Below are 16,286 nucleotides of genomic sequence, written 5' to 3'. Positions count from 1 at the left end.
AAACAATTTTTATTGACGTGGAAACACAGAAGAGTGCACAGAGGCTGGACGTTTGGCTCCACAAATGTCTGCGAAGTGAAGGGGAAGGCAGCGATACAGCCCCGCCCAGATCAGAGAAAGCACCCGGCAGCTCCGCAAGTGCCCCCCCCCAGCCCCCAACCTCCTTCCCCCAAAGATGACGGGGCGTCGGGCCCCTCCGCCTCGGACCGTCTTGTCTGAGTTTGAGTGTTGTGCAAGCAGAATCATACGGACTGCTGTTCGCTGTCTGGCTTCTTTGCTCAAACTTGGTTTTCTTCCCCGCACATTAAAAACCATTCAGTGGCATGAATGAACCAAAGCTAAGTTCACATGTGTGAGCCTCCATCAAAATACAAATAACAGGAAGAGAGAAGCCCCTCCTGAGACAGTGATCTGAGAACCTTCATGTCTATGGCCTGCAAAGCGGAGGCAAATTATTAGTGACAGTCAACTATTTTGTGCTTGTAGGAGTCACGCATTTTTATTGCTGCAGAGGATTCCATGGTGCGTATTCTCTAATTTACTTAATGCGTAAACGATTCAAAGAGCTCACTAATATAATGTATGTGAATGAACATATTAAATAATACATTTATAATTTGTTTGTGCTTTTTTGGGGTCACACCCATAGCATACAGTAGTTCCCAGGCCGGGGACTGAATCTGAGCCACAGCTTCAAACTACATAACAGGACTCTTTTTTTTTTTTTTTGTCCTTTTGCCTTTTTCTAGAACTGCTTCCATGGTACATGGAGGTTCCCAGACTAGGGGTCTAATCAGAGCTGTAGCCACTGGCCTACGCCAGAGCCGAGCTGTGTCTGCGACCTACACCACAGCTCATGGCAATGCCGGATCCTTAACCCACTGAGCAAGGGCAGGGATCGAACCCGCAACCTCATGGTACCTAGTCGGATTCGTTCACCACTGTGCCACGACGGGAACTCTGAAACGCTGGATTCTTAACCCACTGTGCTGGGTGGGGGATCGAACCTGCACCTCCACAGCGACCCAAACTGCTTCAGTTGGCTCCTTAACCCACTGTGCCAGAGTGGGAACTCCTGCGCATTTTATTTCTAGTGAACATTTGGCGTTGTCTCCAGTTTGGGGCTGTTAAAAGCAGTGCAACTGTAACCCTTTTTGCACATGTCTCTTGGTGCACATGTGTAAGCATTTTTAAAAAATATATACTTAGAATATTCAGTTTCAGTGGATAATGCACAGAATTTTCCGAAACAGTTGACAGAATTATATTCCCAGCAACCGTATTTGAGCACTGGTGTTTGTGGCTGCCATACTTGGTATCATCAATTTCTGTTGTTTGAAATCCTTCTGACAGGTATGTGAATGTACTAATATTTACTGATTTTTTTTTTCTTTCTTTTTAGGGCTGCACCCACGGCATATGGAGGTTCCCAGGCTAGGGGTTGAATCAGAGCTACAGCTGCTGGCCTACACCACAGCCACACAGCCACAGCCAAGCCAGATCTGAGCCGCATCTGCGACCTACACCACAGCTCACGGCAACACCAGATCCTTAACCCACTGAGCGAGCCTAGGGATTGAACTTGAGTCCTCATGGGTACTAGTTGGATTCTTTACTAAGCCACAATGGGAACTCCTAATTATGGGTTTGATTTACATTTTACCTTTTCATACGTTTATGGGCCACGTGGATATCTTCTTTTGTGAAGTACAAGTTCGAATCTCTTGTCCATTTCTTAAAACGGTGAGTTTTCTTTTTCTTGCCTATCTGTAGGTGGGTCGTATGCTGCTTGTAGGTCACCCGCGCGGGTCACCTGTTTGCAAGATGCCCTCCCAGTCTACACCTTGGCTTTTCGGTCTCCTGGATGGTGTCTTTTGCCGAATGAAAGGGGATTTCCATGTGCTTCTAGTGACCTTTCCCTTTATATGGACTTAGAATATATTCTTATTCCAAGATCAGCTCTCCCCTACGCTACCTTCAGAACTTCTATTTTTTTCTTTGCTGTTACCCAAGCCTTTGATCCATCTGGAATTGGGGTGCGTGGGGTGGCAGGGAGGGTCAGGTCTCAGTTTTTCTCCATGTCTTTATCCAGCTGACCGTCACGCCTTCCCCACAGCCCTGTGGCACCGCCTCCGTCCGAACCCTGCGGACACGAGAATTGCTGCTGTCACATTGGTTTGTCTGTCCCGCGCTGGGTGGCACCAACTTCATTTCCCTCCCGTGGTTTCCAGCGCTATAAACCCTCCGTCCTTTTTCTTTCTGGGGAGCAGTGGAGAGTCTTGAGTTCACCTCCGAGCACTTACCTCCCCCCGGGATCTTGGCCTTTCCGCCCCGCCTGCCCTGGTTTCTCTTTTGATGCCTTCAAACAGTTGTTTCCTAAAAGCCCTGTATCCAGCTTTTCTCATTTTTCTCGGTACAAGAGTTAGTCTGATCTGAGCTGCTCAGACATAGATGGAAGCAGAAGTTCAACCAATTATTCTTTTTCTTTTTAAAATCCTTTTTATTATGGTAAAATACCAATAACACAAAAAAAATTTGCCATTTTCACCATTTTAAGTGTACCGTTGAGTGGCGTTTGGCAGCTTCGGGATGCTGTGCGACCCTCTACTGCCTCGTTCCGGAGCTGCCCTCTCTCCCCAAGAGGCAAACAGCCATCACTCCTCGTCCTCCTACCCCCAGACTAGCCACTTATCCCTAAAATACTTTACGAGCCAACCTAAGCAAAGTGTTTTAAATTTCTGACGCTCTTTGTGGACACACCGCCCTTTGTTCTCACACCAGCTCTTGTGGTTGGTTGCAGTTGTCCGAGGCAGCGGACGAGGGAATTGGAACCCAGAGAGACGGGTGGTTTCACAGCCGGGAGCCCCTTCCTGGAGGTTCCGAGCCAGCTGCCTGGTCAGGAGCTTTGCAACCTCAGCGGTTCCTTGGCGAAGAGCCATTTCCTGTGACGGAGGCTCTCGAAGGCAGATTTACAAGTAACAATAATAAAAATATTGATCTTACATCTGATTGCCTTTAAGAAAGGGCTCTTGTGGTGCAGCGGGTGAAGGATCTAGGGTTGTCCTTGTAGGGACTCAGGTGGCTGCTGTGGCACAGGTTCGATCCCTGGCCCGGGAACTTCCACATGCCATAGGTTCAGCCAAAAAAGAAAGAAAAAGAAAAAAAGAAATGGCTGAGCATATGCCATATAACTCCCTAAACAGAAGGAACAGACTTCACCATATGGGGGTTAATGGCACTTGTTCCTTTGGGTCTATAAGCTGCCTTTGAGATTCATTATCAAGGACTCTTGTATTCAAGTAATTGTCGGACTTGCAAGCATCCAGCTCCATTTCTGGAACATTGTCCAAGGTCAGGATTCCTTCCACAAGTCACTGTTTTAAATTCCCACCCTCACCTAGGTGGACGCTCCCAAGAGTACATGCTTTATTAATGTGAGATCAATAAACACCTAAGAGGAGACAAGATTGCGAGCTGTAAAATTGGTGCTTGGCCAACCTGCTTCATTAACTGCTTTGCGGGACCAGAACTGCAGGCACCGTGCTGGCCTGGGCTGCTGGAAGGAGGAGATGACCCCCTGCCTGTGGAAGGGACTGGATTCGCCTCTACCACCTGCCTGCAGACCCCGGGTTCTGCGGGGCTGCGTGACCTCAGCCACATGCGTAGGGGGAGCTCTGTGACCCTGGGTTTCTCCTGGAGCAGCGAGCCTTGCAGGCCTTGCTCCCTGAGTGACAGGCTGTGGGAGTGAGCCTCTGCCTTGCCACCTTCCTGACTTTGTGTTTGGAAGGCTCTGGAGCAGAGCTGCCCAAGGAAAAGGCTTGGGCCCCAGGTCAGACCAGCTCAGGACGAGGGGCGTGGGGTTCTCATGAGGCCTCGGCTGTTGGCTCCGTGTGGCCCTAACTTATAGGGGCCTAGAACGGCCTTTCCTGAGAAGGATGGTGCCTGCGGCTCGGATGGGGCGCACGTCCAGGGAAGGGGCGGGGGACTCAGGACAGGCTGGGGATGCTCTTGAGTGACCCCTGCCGACAGCAGCCCCCCCCCCACCAGGAATTAGCCCAGGACCATTTTCCTCCTTCCACCCCAGACTTGTGGGGGCCGGTGGGGGGGCATGTTCGCCCCGCCCTCAGCCTCACGTTTAAGGCGCCCCCCGAAAAGGGCTGATGAAGCTGGCTCCTGGAACACGGGGGAAGTGATTTCGAGAGGCCCGCTTGGGGCCAGTCTGGGGCAAAATTAGAACTAGACAGACAATGAGCAGCTATAATGCCGGTGACCTTGTCTTTGCCCAAACACACTCACAGCCAACGTCTCATTGGACCCCTCGGCTGGGCTGTGAATGGGGACGTGTCACAGCATTTCACTGGTGTGAGGACGAAGCTTGGGGAAGCCTCGTTCCAGAGTTGACGGTGGCAGGGGACGGGGTGGAGGGGGGGAGCTGTGCTGAGGTGGGCTGAGGTCTCGAGGGTGAGTCCAGGCCTCCCGGCATCACGAGAAGATGTGGCCTTGGTCCCCTGGCTTCTCCTGACGCCTGGGCCCCACCCTTCCAACCTGGGATCTGCTGGTGTCCCCAAGACCCTGACTGATAATTGACACCTGCCGCAAGGCCACCCTGGAAGCCGGAAAATTCCATGCGGCTGAAAAAGAGGCCGTGTATCGCCTTTCCCCTGAGGGAGAGTGAATAATTGACGGTCTGCCCGCCCCCTGAACCCCTGTGCCGCATCATGGAACGCGTGGCCACCGAGTCCCTCTCAGGTGTCAGAAGTTCCAACACAGTGCAAAGGGCGCTGTTTGCTCCAGGACCATCTCCAGCCCCTCGCACGGCTCGCACAGAGCAGCCGCCGGAGTGACCTTGGTGCTGTCACCCCACTGTCCTCTACCCTGGGTGGCCGTGACTGAAGTGGGGACATGTCCTCACCCCAGGCAGCCTGTCTGTGGCCATGGCCTTGCGAGAGCCCAGCAGAGACCAGGCAGACCAGCCCAGCGCCCAGGAGCCCAGGGAGGCAGGGAGGCAGAGAGGTGGGGGTGGGGGCACACGAGGAGCCAGCCTCGGAGCCCAGAGGCAGGCCCTGGAGGTGTCGGGAGCCCTGCTGTGTCCCAGAGCTGCCGGAAGTCCCCAGGCTCCCTGCCTCATGCGCTCAGAGAGGGTCCGCCGCAGCCACCACCGCTGCTGTGAGCTGCAGACACGTGAGGTGCAGGCATCCAGCTGGTGGCCACCGTGCATCCCAGCGTGTCCCCCTCTGCCGGCCAGGCTGCAGCAGGATCTCCCTGCCCATCTTCAAGCTAAGACCAGGCAGGAGCATCTGGGGCTGGGAGCCCGCAGTGGGAGCCGGCATCTGTGGTCAGACGAGGCTGGCTGGAGGCCCAGGAACTGGGAACCAGGAGCAGCCAAATTCTTTATCTCACACATCCTCCACCACTGAGCCTCCCCGGCAGCTGGGGGTGAACTTGCAGCTCCAGCCATAAGGGCTGCGTGGAGGTTGCTGGGGTTTATAGGAAGCTCTGTCTGGTTGGTTTCCCAAGCCAACTTCTCTTCTTCGTGTTGAACCTGGTTGTACTATTTGGAGCCATATTACAGTTTGTGACAACTAAAGGGAAGACAAATACACAGAGAGAAGGTCTCTGTTTGTGGCGTTTTTAGTGCTGAACCAGTGCCGGCAAGGGCCCCTGCCCGCCTGCTTGCAGGGGTTTCAGTGTGTGAGAAATGCCAGCCCCAGCTGTGGCTCTAACCATCATCGAGTGTGAGCGTTTACTTGCAGCCGGGAGCACTCCCGGCTCAGCCTCTCATGGTGTTTCCTGGCTGCTTGGGTTCTTTTTTGCAGAGAACCATCTGCTCATGTTCTTAGTCCATTTCTCTCGGGTGGTTTCCTTTGTTCTTCACGACTTGTTAGTTTTGCAGAGTAGAGAAATTAGCCCTTTATCTGAAATACATGTCACCGGTTTGTTTGGTTTTTTTCCTTTAGTACATTGTTGCTTGTCTTTTAACTTTCTTTTTAGTGGTTTTACTCTAGAGGTTTTTTGTTTGTTTGTTTGTTCGTTTGTTTGTTTCCATTTTAATGTGGTCACATTTATCCATCTCTCATTTTGCTTTTGGGTTATGTGTCACCCTTATCTACGTCAAAGGAATGAAAATACTAATCTGTGGAGGTGGAAATATTGTTTTATGATTTAACACACTCAGCCTTGTTTTGTCATAAGAGCAAAGTTAGAAGTAATAGCAGAGAGCATTAAATATTTACAGGATGTTACATTTAGATTGGAGGAGCAGTGAGGTCCTGCTGTCCAGAACAGCAACCTCTATCCAGTCTCTTGGGACAGAACATGATGGAAGAGAGCGTGAGGAAAAGAATGTGTGTGTGTGTGTATGACTGGGTTACTATGATCCACAGCAGAAACTGGCACATCGTAAATCCATTATACTTTTTAAAAATATTTTAAAAATACACACGGGGTTATTCCTTTTCTTTACAAGGATTGTTTCATTTAAACTTCACACCAGAAGCAGAAACTATTCCTATCGTCATTTCAGAGATGAAGGCCTAGGCTCAGAGGCTAATATGCCTCCCTCAGGGTCATGGAGCTGCAGAGGGAACTGCCAAGCCTTGAACCCAGGCGAGCTGAGGGCATTCCATGCTCTTAGCTGCTGTGCTTAGCGGTAAGGTGATGGGTCCCATTTATTTCCATTTATGTTTCTCCCAAGCTACCTCTCAATTGTCATCACGCGATGATGTTTCTGGCTTTCAGAAATGATTCATTAGATCTGTTCTGATTCCACCAGCCTCTGCCTGTGATCCCCATTTAATGGCTTATCTCCAACCTTCCTTTAGGTTTGGGACCTAGGATGACAAACCAAGGCAACTTCATGAATGTGGAGGTTCCACTTGCTGCTTCTGGTTTGGGCTGTTTGTTGCGGCAGACTGTTTTAAGGACACCCCTAAACAGGATGTGTTTGCATCAGGTACAGTAAGACACGCAGATGCAGAAATCAGTGTCATGAAGAGAGGACGTTGCTCTGCTCACAGATCCCGGGAACAAGCAGCACGGCACAGCACAGGGCCACGTGGGGAAGCACCGGGGTGGTCAGGAGGCAAACGGAGGGAGGGAAAACGTGGGCTGGAGCCTTCACTGTGGTTTCTCTGGGGAGGAAGGATGAGGATGGGCTGCCTTCAACAAGTCACTGGGCACTGGGGCACAGCAGCTGCCCTGCTGGTCTGGTACCTGGACTGGGTGATGAAGGCAGCAGGGTAGTGGCTTGAACGTGAGACCCTGTGATTGGAGGTGGCCGGTTGGCAGTGAGCTCTGTTTGGGTTGATCTGCACGTGAAAGACTCACCAGCAGTTAAGTCGTTGGCCCTGGCCGACCCTGGGAGGAGCTGTCCCTTCAGGGTCCTCAGGGTCCTAGAAATCAAAGCGTCAAATATAGAATAAAAACCCATGATTCATAAGAGACAGTTGTCACTTTGTCTGCCCAGAACTTTCTTTGCTTGAGGAAGGTCTCCCCTTCTCTGTCTTATGATGTGTCTTCTCATATAACCGTCTCCACGGTTTGAGCACCTGACCTTAGACAGCCGAGAGCCATTTCCAGGCTTTTCTAGTAGATGTAGGGGCTCACTCTTAGGGAGCTATAGGAGAACGGGGATCTGCCTGTGGAGAGAAGGGAGTTCCGACGTAGACTGAAGCATAGAGGGGGAAAGAGGGAAGCCTGGGACATCGGAGTCTTGGATCGAGCCATTCCTGATGCCGACTCCATCTCCATCCTCTACCACAAGAGCCAATAACTTGCTCTTTCACTTGAATTGGTTTGAATTGGGTTCTTTCCTTTGCATTTTATCTTTATGGAAGAGAAAGCGTATGTCTTTTAATTTATTCTTGGAAAGTTCCATGCTGCCTTTCTAAGGGGGCTTGAAGCCCTAAGCAGCTCCTCTTGGGAGGTGGCATTTCAATGACCAAATAGCTAACAGATTACATTTCTCCGGAGGAGCCCAGACAACAATTAAGAGTGAATTTTCAAGGCAAATTATAAAAATTGGCAGATTCAGTTGGATTTAAACATCCCTATTTTAAGAGTTTGAGTTTGAACTTAATGGTGGGGCAAGGCAGACACTAATACACACCTGACAAGACTTCCGAGTCAGAGGACACCGTTTGTTGAGGTCCTTGGCAGTCAAGATAGGTTTCAAGAGGGTGACATCAGCAGGAGTCAGGCAAATCCTTCTCCAGCAAACACTGCGCCCCCCTGACCTCTCCCTCGGAGGAAGGAGCAGTGGTGGAAGATGATCTGTACTGGCTGCGGTGAACTTGGTAAGGAGACGGGGGCGGTTCGGGGAACCGTGCTGCCCTTGAACAGGACGACACCGTGGCTTGGCTGTCAGCCATCGAAGATGCCATGTGAGGCTCCAGTAAATAGTCGGATGCTGGGGGCTGGCCCTTCCTCGCGCTTCCAAGCCCACGGTGACTCCATGCCTCTCACCTGCATGGGCTTATCTTGCTTCTCATCTCGTTGACTTAACATTTGATTCCTCCTTTGCGTGCAATGTGACGCGTTCCAGGTTTTTTCAGGTTGGACCTAGAGATGACCACACTCAGAGAAGAAGGTCGGAAAGAGAGAGACCAATATCCTGGGATATCACATATTTGTGGAATTTTTACAAAATCGTACAAATGAGCTTATTTACAAACCAAATAGACTCGTAGACATAAGAAAACAAATGTATGGTTATTAAAGCGGGAGGGAGAATTAGGAGTTTGGGTTTAACATATACATACACGACTTTTTTTTTTTTAATTTAAGTAGAATTTAAATCGTTTTTCTTAAATGGATAAACAAATCCTTTTCAATTTCCTATCCAGTAGGGGTCAGCTTCTTATGGTCATATATACCTTAAAAGTTTTTTTCTCTTGAAAAAGGAAGAGAAGGGGGTAAGAAAACAAAGTTAAAGAAGAATTTTGGTTGTTGTTCTTTCCCCCCCCCCCCGTCTTCCAACCTGAAGAACAACTTGCACCAAGAAACAGCATTAAAGGAAATTCCAGGTGGGAGGTCCAAGAATCACAGGCCATCTGGAAAGGCTTGGCTTTCTCTGGACCTCATTTTCAGCCCCATAGCAGTGACTCAGCAGCAGGAACACCACAAGACCCAGGATGTGACAGCACTGTCATTCCAGGGTCAGAAACTAGCAGCAGCTATACTCTGAAACTAGCAAAAAACTCACAAAATTTGAGACTGCCTGGTGGCAGAGTCAAACCATGATCCTTGTGTAGTCAAAACCCCCAGCTCTTAATTATTATCTAAATATTTATATACAAATGTATCTTGGATTCTTCTGGACCTTAATTCTCCTAATGTACTATACTAGGGAGAAGGATCCCTTCCTCCTACCAGAGGGAAAGAAACGGAAAAAGGAGTTACATCCAGCTTGGTTGTTGCTTGGATTAACAACAACAAAAATAAATAATTACAATATGATTAGAAATAAACTTAAAATGTCAACAATGAGATGTGGATTATCTCTTTTTTTATCCCCCCATCTCCCACTCTTTTTTTTTTTATAGAATAAAATACATACATTTACACACAATTACATTCACACAGATTATTATAACATGGATCTTAAGAAACAGATTAAGTGACTCCCACTGGAGAAGTGGAATGGAAAATATGCTGAGACAAATAGGAAATTTATTCTATACTTTATCCCAATTTTATGGCTTTCATCTTTACTACTTAGTTTTATCTATTATGTTTCAATTTTTCTTTAAAAATTAGCATTATATTAAATTGTTATATTATGCAACTAAAATTTATAAAGAAGGAAGCCTTATATACCATTAAATATTTTATACAGCATAGTAAAAAGAATAACAACTGGTAAGCATAACAAAAATAATACACCCTCTGAAAATAAGTAAAATATAAAATGCATAAGTTGGTTAAAAAACAGTGTATCTATATAAATATATCCTCACAATTTGTTACATCTTATCGATTCTTCAGTATAGGCATTACACCATTCTAGGTGATGTGATAAACAAGACATTATAGACTTTACATTGCACCATGGAGAGAAATGGTTATTAATAATACAATTGTAGTACTGTATTATTTAATTGTACAGTGGCATTATTTAATTATAATTATCATAAGTTCTTTGATGGAGAGGAAATCAGAATCAGATCTAAGAAGACTTCAGCATTCCAAGAATGATGTCAAATGACCCCCTTCATGGTGGATTATGCACTTATTTACTATGAGATATATTTCTTCTCCAGAGATTCCTTGTTTGTGTATCAATTGTAGATTTTTGGTTTGCAGTTATTCTGAAGTTTTGATGTAAGAGTCTATATGTATATGAGATTGTTTTAAGTTGTTGTTCTCTTAATTGCAAGTTCATCTCCAGTGTCCCGCATTTGTACCCACCTCTTCTCATGATTTCTGATTTTGGTGGTATAATTGTGCATGGATGATTTCGTATCTTCACTGTATATATACCTTTACTGGCGAGCCTAGTCATTTGTGGTATTTCTGTTTCCTGTTGCTATCTTTTCTTTTCTGCCTAGACAAGTTTCTTTAGTATTTGTTGTAAGGTTGGTTTAGTGTTGCTGAATTCTCTCAGCTTTTGTTTATCTGAGAAGGTTTTTATTTCTCCTTCAAATCTGAATGAGAGCCTTGCTGGGTAGAGTATTCTTGGTTGGAGGTTTTTTCCTTTCATCATGTTAAGTATATCATGCCACTCCCTTCTGGACTGCAGAGTTTCTACTGAAAAATCTGCCGATAACCTTATTGGGGTTCCCTTGTATGTTACTTGTTTCTTTTCCCTAGCTGCTTTCAAGATTTTCTCTTTGTCTTTAATTTTGGTCAGTTTGATTATTATGTGTCTCGGTGTGTTCCTCCTTGGGTTTATTTTATATGGTACTCGTTGTGCCTCCTGGATTTGAGTGAGTGGTTCCTTTCCCATGTTGGGGATGTTTTGGGCTGTTATCTCTTGGAATATTTTTTCTGTCCCCTTCTCTCTCTCTTCTCCTTCTGGCACCTCTATAATACGGATGTTGGTGCGTTTAACATTGTCCCAGAGTTCTCTGAGATTCTCTTCATTTCTTTTCAATCTTTTTTCTTTTCTGTTCTGCATCTGTAATTTCTTCTAATCTGTCCTCCACCTCACTTATTCGTTCTTCTGCCTCCTGTATTCTGCTGTTAGCTGCTTCTAGTGAATTTTTTATTTCAGTTCTTGTATTTTACCTCTCTTCTTGTTTAAGTTTTATATCTTGTATCTCTTTGCTCAGTGTTTCCTATAAGTTATCCATCTTTGCCTCCAGTTTATTTCCAATGTCTTGCATCATCTTCAGCATCAACAGTCTAAAGTCTTTTTCCTGGAGGCTGAGAATCTCCTCATGGCTTAGCTGATTTTCTGGGGTTTTTCCTTTCTCCCTCATCTGAGTTATAGTTCTCTGTCTTTTCATTTTTATAGGTTTTTGGTGTGGTGACCTTTTTATAGATAATAGAACTGTAGCCTCTCTTACTTCAGGTGTCTGCCCCCCTTGTGGCTGAAGTCGGTATGGGGGGCTTGCTGTAGGCTTCCTGATGGGAGGGGCTGATGCCTGCCCCCTGGCAGGTGGAGCCAATTCTAATCCCTCTGGTGGGTGGGACTTAGTGTCTGGATGGAATTAGGGGCTGCTGTGTGCCTTAGGCTCTTTAGGTAGCCTGTTTACTGAGGGGCGGGGCTGTGATCCTACCTGGGTTGTTGTTTGCTCTGGGGCTTCTCAGCAGCTGACTGATGGGTGGGGCCAGATTTTCCCAAAATGGCCCCCTCCAGAGAAAGGCAGCTGCTGAATATTCCCCAGAGCTTTGCCTTCAATGTCCTTCCCTCACAACAAGCCACGTTCACCCCTGTTTTCCCAGGATGTCCTCCAAGAACTGCAGTCAGGTTTGACCTAGGTTCCTGTGGAGACCTCGCTCTGCCCTGGGACCTAGTGCACGTGAAAGTCTGTGTGTGCCTTTTAAGAATGGGGTCTCTGATTCCCCCAGTCCTGCGGAGCTCCTGTGCACAAGCCCCACTGGCCTTCAATGCCAGATGCTCCGGGGCTCTTTCTCCCAGTGACAGATCCCAGAATGTGAGGGTTTGATGTGGGGCTCAGAACTCTCTCCTATAGGTGAGTCTCTGTGAGCCAGTTAGTTTTCAGTCTGTGGAGCTTCCCACCCGGGAGGTATGGGGTTGTTTATATCACGAAATCACCCCTCCTACCTGTGGATGTGGCCTCCTCTTTTTCTTCTGGAGTAGGGTATGGGTTTCCGGTCCATTTGGGTGGAGATCGCTCAGTCTTTAGTTGTGGATTTTGTTGTTTTTAGGAGAGAAGTTGAGCGCCAGTCCTTCTATTCTGCCATCCTAATCCCGTCTCCCCTACACGACTATTTAAAGGACCTACTGTGCAGCACAGGTGACTCCACTCACTATTTCATAATTCTATATATATATAATTATATATAAAACTGAAGTATATTATATGTATAATATATTCATGTAGTATATAAAACCAAATCCCTTTGCTGGACCCCAGAAGCTCACACAACATTGTTAATTAACTATAATTTTTTTAAAAGATTTTTAAAAATATATACACATCGTAGGCATGCTTGGCCTCCGTGCCTCTTTCATAGAGGAAATTAAACTCCAAATAAAAGACAGACACCCCAGTGCCCTCCGCAAAAAAGAGAACTTGCAATGTTTCCTGTGCAAGGGGGTCGGGTGTGTGTGGGTTACAGCCTCTCACACAAACCGTGCTCGCACCCGCTTGTGTGTTCTACGTCTGTGTTTACAAACTACAATTGACTTTTCAAATTTTTTAGACAACAATCGACTGTTTTTTTTTTTTTTTTGGTCTTTTTAGGGCCGCACTCACAGCACATGGACGTTCCCAGGCTAGGGGTCGAATCAGAGCTGCAGCTGCCAGCCTACCCCACCAGCCACAGCAACCCGGGATCCGAGCCAGTCTGCGACCTACACCACAGCTCACATCAATGCCGGATCCTTAACCCCCTGAGCGAGGCCAAAGATCAAACCTGCATCTTCACGCACACCTGTTAGGTTTGTTCCTGCTGAGCCATGACGGGAACTCCAACCACAATTGACTTTAAAAGCACCAAGTCGGACCCCTTCTCTAAGCATTTCTGGGTTGAGAACATATCAGCCTCGCTGTGCCCTCTGCCTTCTTTCGAAAGCCCGACCTCGTCCGTGGCTCTTTTCCTAACACCTGACCACACCTGTCCTTGGAATACAGGTGCGGTATTATTTCTACTGCCCTTTTCAACCTGCTTGCTGGAACCCTCCGGGGGTGGGGAGACAAATATTTAGACATCATCAAGCAAATAAAGATGTCTTTTGATTTCCCTGTGAACAGAACTCTGCTGCTCGGGGCCACAGCCCCTGCTATTCTTTATTCATTCCGTCCTCTGTCCAGCTACGCGGTCAGGGAACACTTAACAGGTGCCAGGTGTCTATGAGCAGAGCCTTGCCTTTGCCCCCGGTGCTCTTGCCTCTTGCTCCTGAAGCATGTTCTTTTTTTTTTTTTTTTTTGTCTTTTTAGGGTCTCACCTGCGGCATATGGATATTCCCAGGATAGGGGTTGAATCTGAGCTACAACAGTCAGCCTATACCACAGCTCACAGCCACGGTGGATCCTTAACCCACTGAGCGAGGCCAGGGATCAAACTTGTGTCCTCATGGGCGCTAGTCAGCTTTGTCTCCCCTGAGCCACGTCAAGAATTCCTGAAGCTGTGTTCTAATTACGAAGGCAGGCTTGTGAACCCAGAGTGAGGTGGCGTCCCGTGGAGCCTGGAGGCCGTCATCTCCAGGAGGAGTGGCGTCCAGGAGCCCCACCGTGCGGGCACGGAGCGGTCACACCCTCCGCTCACGCAGCCTCTCAGCAACTTCCCCGAGAAGAACCGGGACTGATGGGGACAAAGGGACCTGTGTAAGACTTCCCTGGGTGGGGGGATCAGACCCCCAAATCCATGCTCACAGGCTGCCAGGTTCAATCCGAATTTTAGGTAAATAGCAAAAACATTTTCATATGAGAATGTCCCCCCTACTGCCTGCCTTCTTAACGGCTGAGCCTGGCAACGCTCTGGTCCCCCTAAGCTTCCTGCACCTGCTACGGAGATGGCCTGTCCCCTGCGCACAGCTTCCAGCAGAGACTCCCCACCCTTGGAGCTTGGGGTCCGCCGTCAGCTTAGCTGGCACTGCGTTCCCACCACACCTTAAGCAAACCCGCGCCGGCTCTGCCAGGGCAGCCCGGGCTGGCTGGCTTCCCTGGGAGTGGTTGCAGTGCTGCTTTGCCCACTTGCAGTTGTGAAATTCCTGCCAGCTCCCCTGGGAGAGGTGTCTAAATCAGGGTTTCTTGAATTTTAATTGCGTCTGAGTCACCTGGGCCTCTGTTCAAATGCAGATTGTCACTCAGCTGGTCTTGGCTGGGGCCTGGGGGGTTCTGCTTCTCTGACCAGCTCCCAGGGGGCATCCGGCGGTTACTTAGAAACGGAGATGCAGGCTCACCTGAAGCAGGACAGTGACTCTGGCCCCTTCTCAGCTTACGTGCGGGGAGGACTGTGTCTCCTGAGAGTCACACGTTGAAGTCCCGACAGACCCTGAGACACACGCAGGGACGACCCTGTGGGGATGCAGGGGGCAGGTGGCCTCCACGCCAAGAATGAGGCCTCGGGGGAATCAACCCTGTTAACATCTGGATCTCAGGCGACCAGCCTCCAGAAGCAGAGGAGTCAGTGTCTGCTGTTAAGCCTGGGGCACAGCGCAGGGCGCCCGTGCAACTAATACATGCTCCTTCCTCAGTGGCAGTCATGGGGCAGGGTCACCCAGTGGGACACACAGCACCTGGAAAATAAGGAAGAAAGAGCCCTTCAGGGAGTCAGAGCTTGTAACTAATGGCCAAGCGGAACAGCCGTTCTCAGGAAGGTTTAGTAACCTGGATTCCAGAATTCAAATCACTCCAGCGTTGTGTACAGTAGGATAAAGGATCCCCAGTTCACAGCTGAGGCTCGGATTCTATTCCTGGCCTGGGAACTTCCATATGATGCAGGAGCAGCCATATAATTTTTAAAAAAGTTAAAACGCAGAGTTCCCCAGTGGCTCCATGGGTTAAGGATCCAGGGTTGTCACTGCTGTGGCTCAGGTCACTGCTGTGGCTTAATCCTTGGCCTGGGAACTTCTGTACACCATGGATGTGGCCAAAAAAATAGATAAAGGCATACATGTTTACACAGCTACTAGTTTAACTACTGATGTCTTTTTTAAGTTAAAAAAATTTAAAATGGTAAATTTCATGTCATGCCTATTTATCACAATTTTTAAAATTAAAAATTAATAGAAGAACTTTATCAAAAGCTTTTTCTTCATCTATTGAGATGATCATATGGTTTCTATTCTTTCATTTGTCAATGCGGCGTATCACACTGATTGATTTGACGGATATTGGAAAATCCTGGCATCCCTGGGATAAGTCCTACTTAATCGTGGTGTATGATCTGTTAATATATTGTAGCATTTTGTTTGCTAGCCTTTTGTGGAAGATTTTTTGACATGTACATACTACTATGTATAAAATAGCCAACAAGGACCTACTGTATAGAACAGGGAACTATATTCAATAGTTTATGATAAGCTACAAGGGAAAAGAACCTGAAAAAGAATACACACAAATTTTTCAGTTATACTTATTATATATACTTATTATATTATATATCACATATTACATACTTATTATATTATATGTTATATATATAATAAGTGTAACTGAACCACTTTGCGATACACCTGAAACTAACACAACATTGTGGGTCCACTATCCTTCAATAAAAAATAAAATAAAACAATAATGCAAGAATCTTAATAATTAAAAAAAACCAAAAAATGTAAATTCCGGTTTAAAGCGAGGCTCCCTGCATTTGCTGAGGAGGCCAAAGGCTTTTAGCCTCATTATGTCCCCAGGGGACTTGGGGCCCCAATTTTTTATTAAAAACCTGTGTGGCATGTTGTGGAGGGAGGTGAAGGACAGGGACGGAGGACAGAGGTGGGTCTGGGGGTGGTCAGGACGGGCGCCCCCAGGCGGGCAGCACTGCCCGCAGCTGGCGGAACCAGGCCAGCCGAGGGGTGTGCGAGTTCCCTTCAGGATGCTTGCACTGCTTGGCTCTGCTCCTGTGCTGAAAACAGGCAACCATCAAACAGCAAGACCAGTGCGTGTGGATGGAGCCCAAATGGGGGCGCGGGACGCCTGGTCCCTCTGGGTCCCCTC

The sequence above is a fragment of the Phacochoerus africanus genome, chromosome 9 (assembly GCF_016906955.1).
Source record: "Phacochoerus africanus isolate WHEZ1 chromosome 9, ROS_Pafr_v1, whole genome shotgun sequence".
Classification (NCBI taxonomy): domain Eukaryota; kingdom Metazoa; phylum Chordata; class Mammalia; order Artiodactyla; family Suidae; genus Phacochoerus; species Phacochoerus africanus.
The sequence above is the reverse complement of the archived record's forward strand: the minus strand, read 5'-3'. Positions refer to the sequence as shown.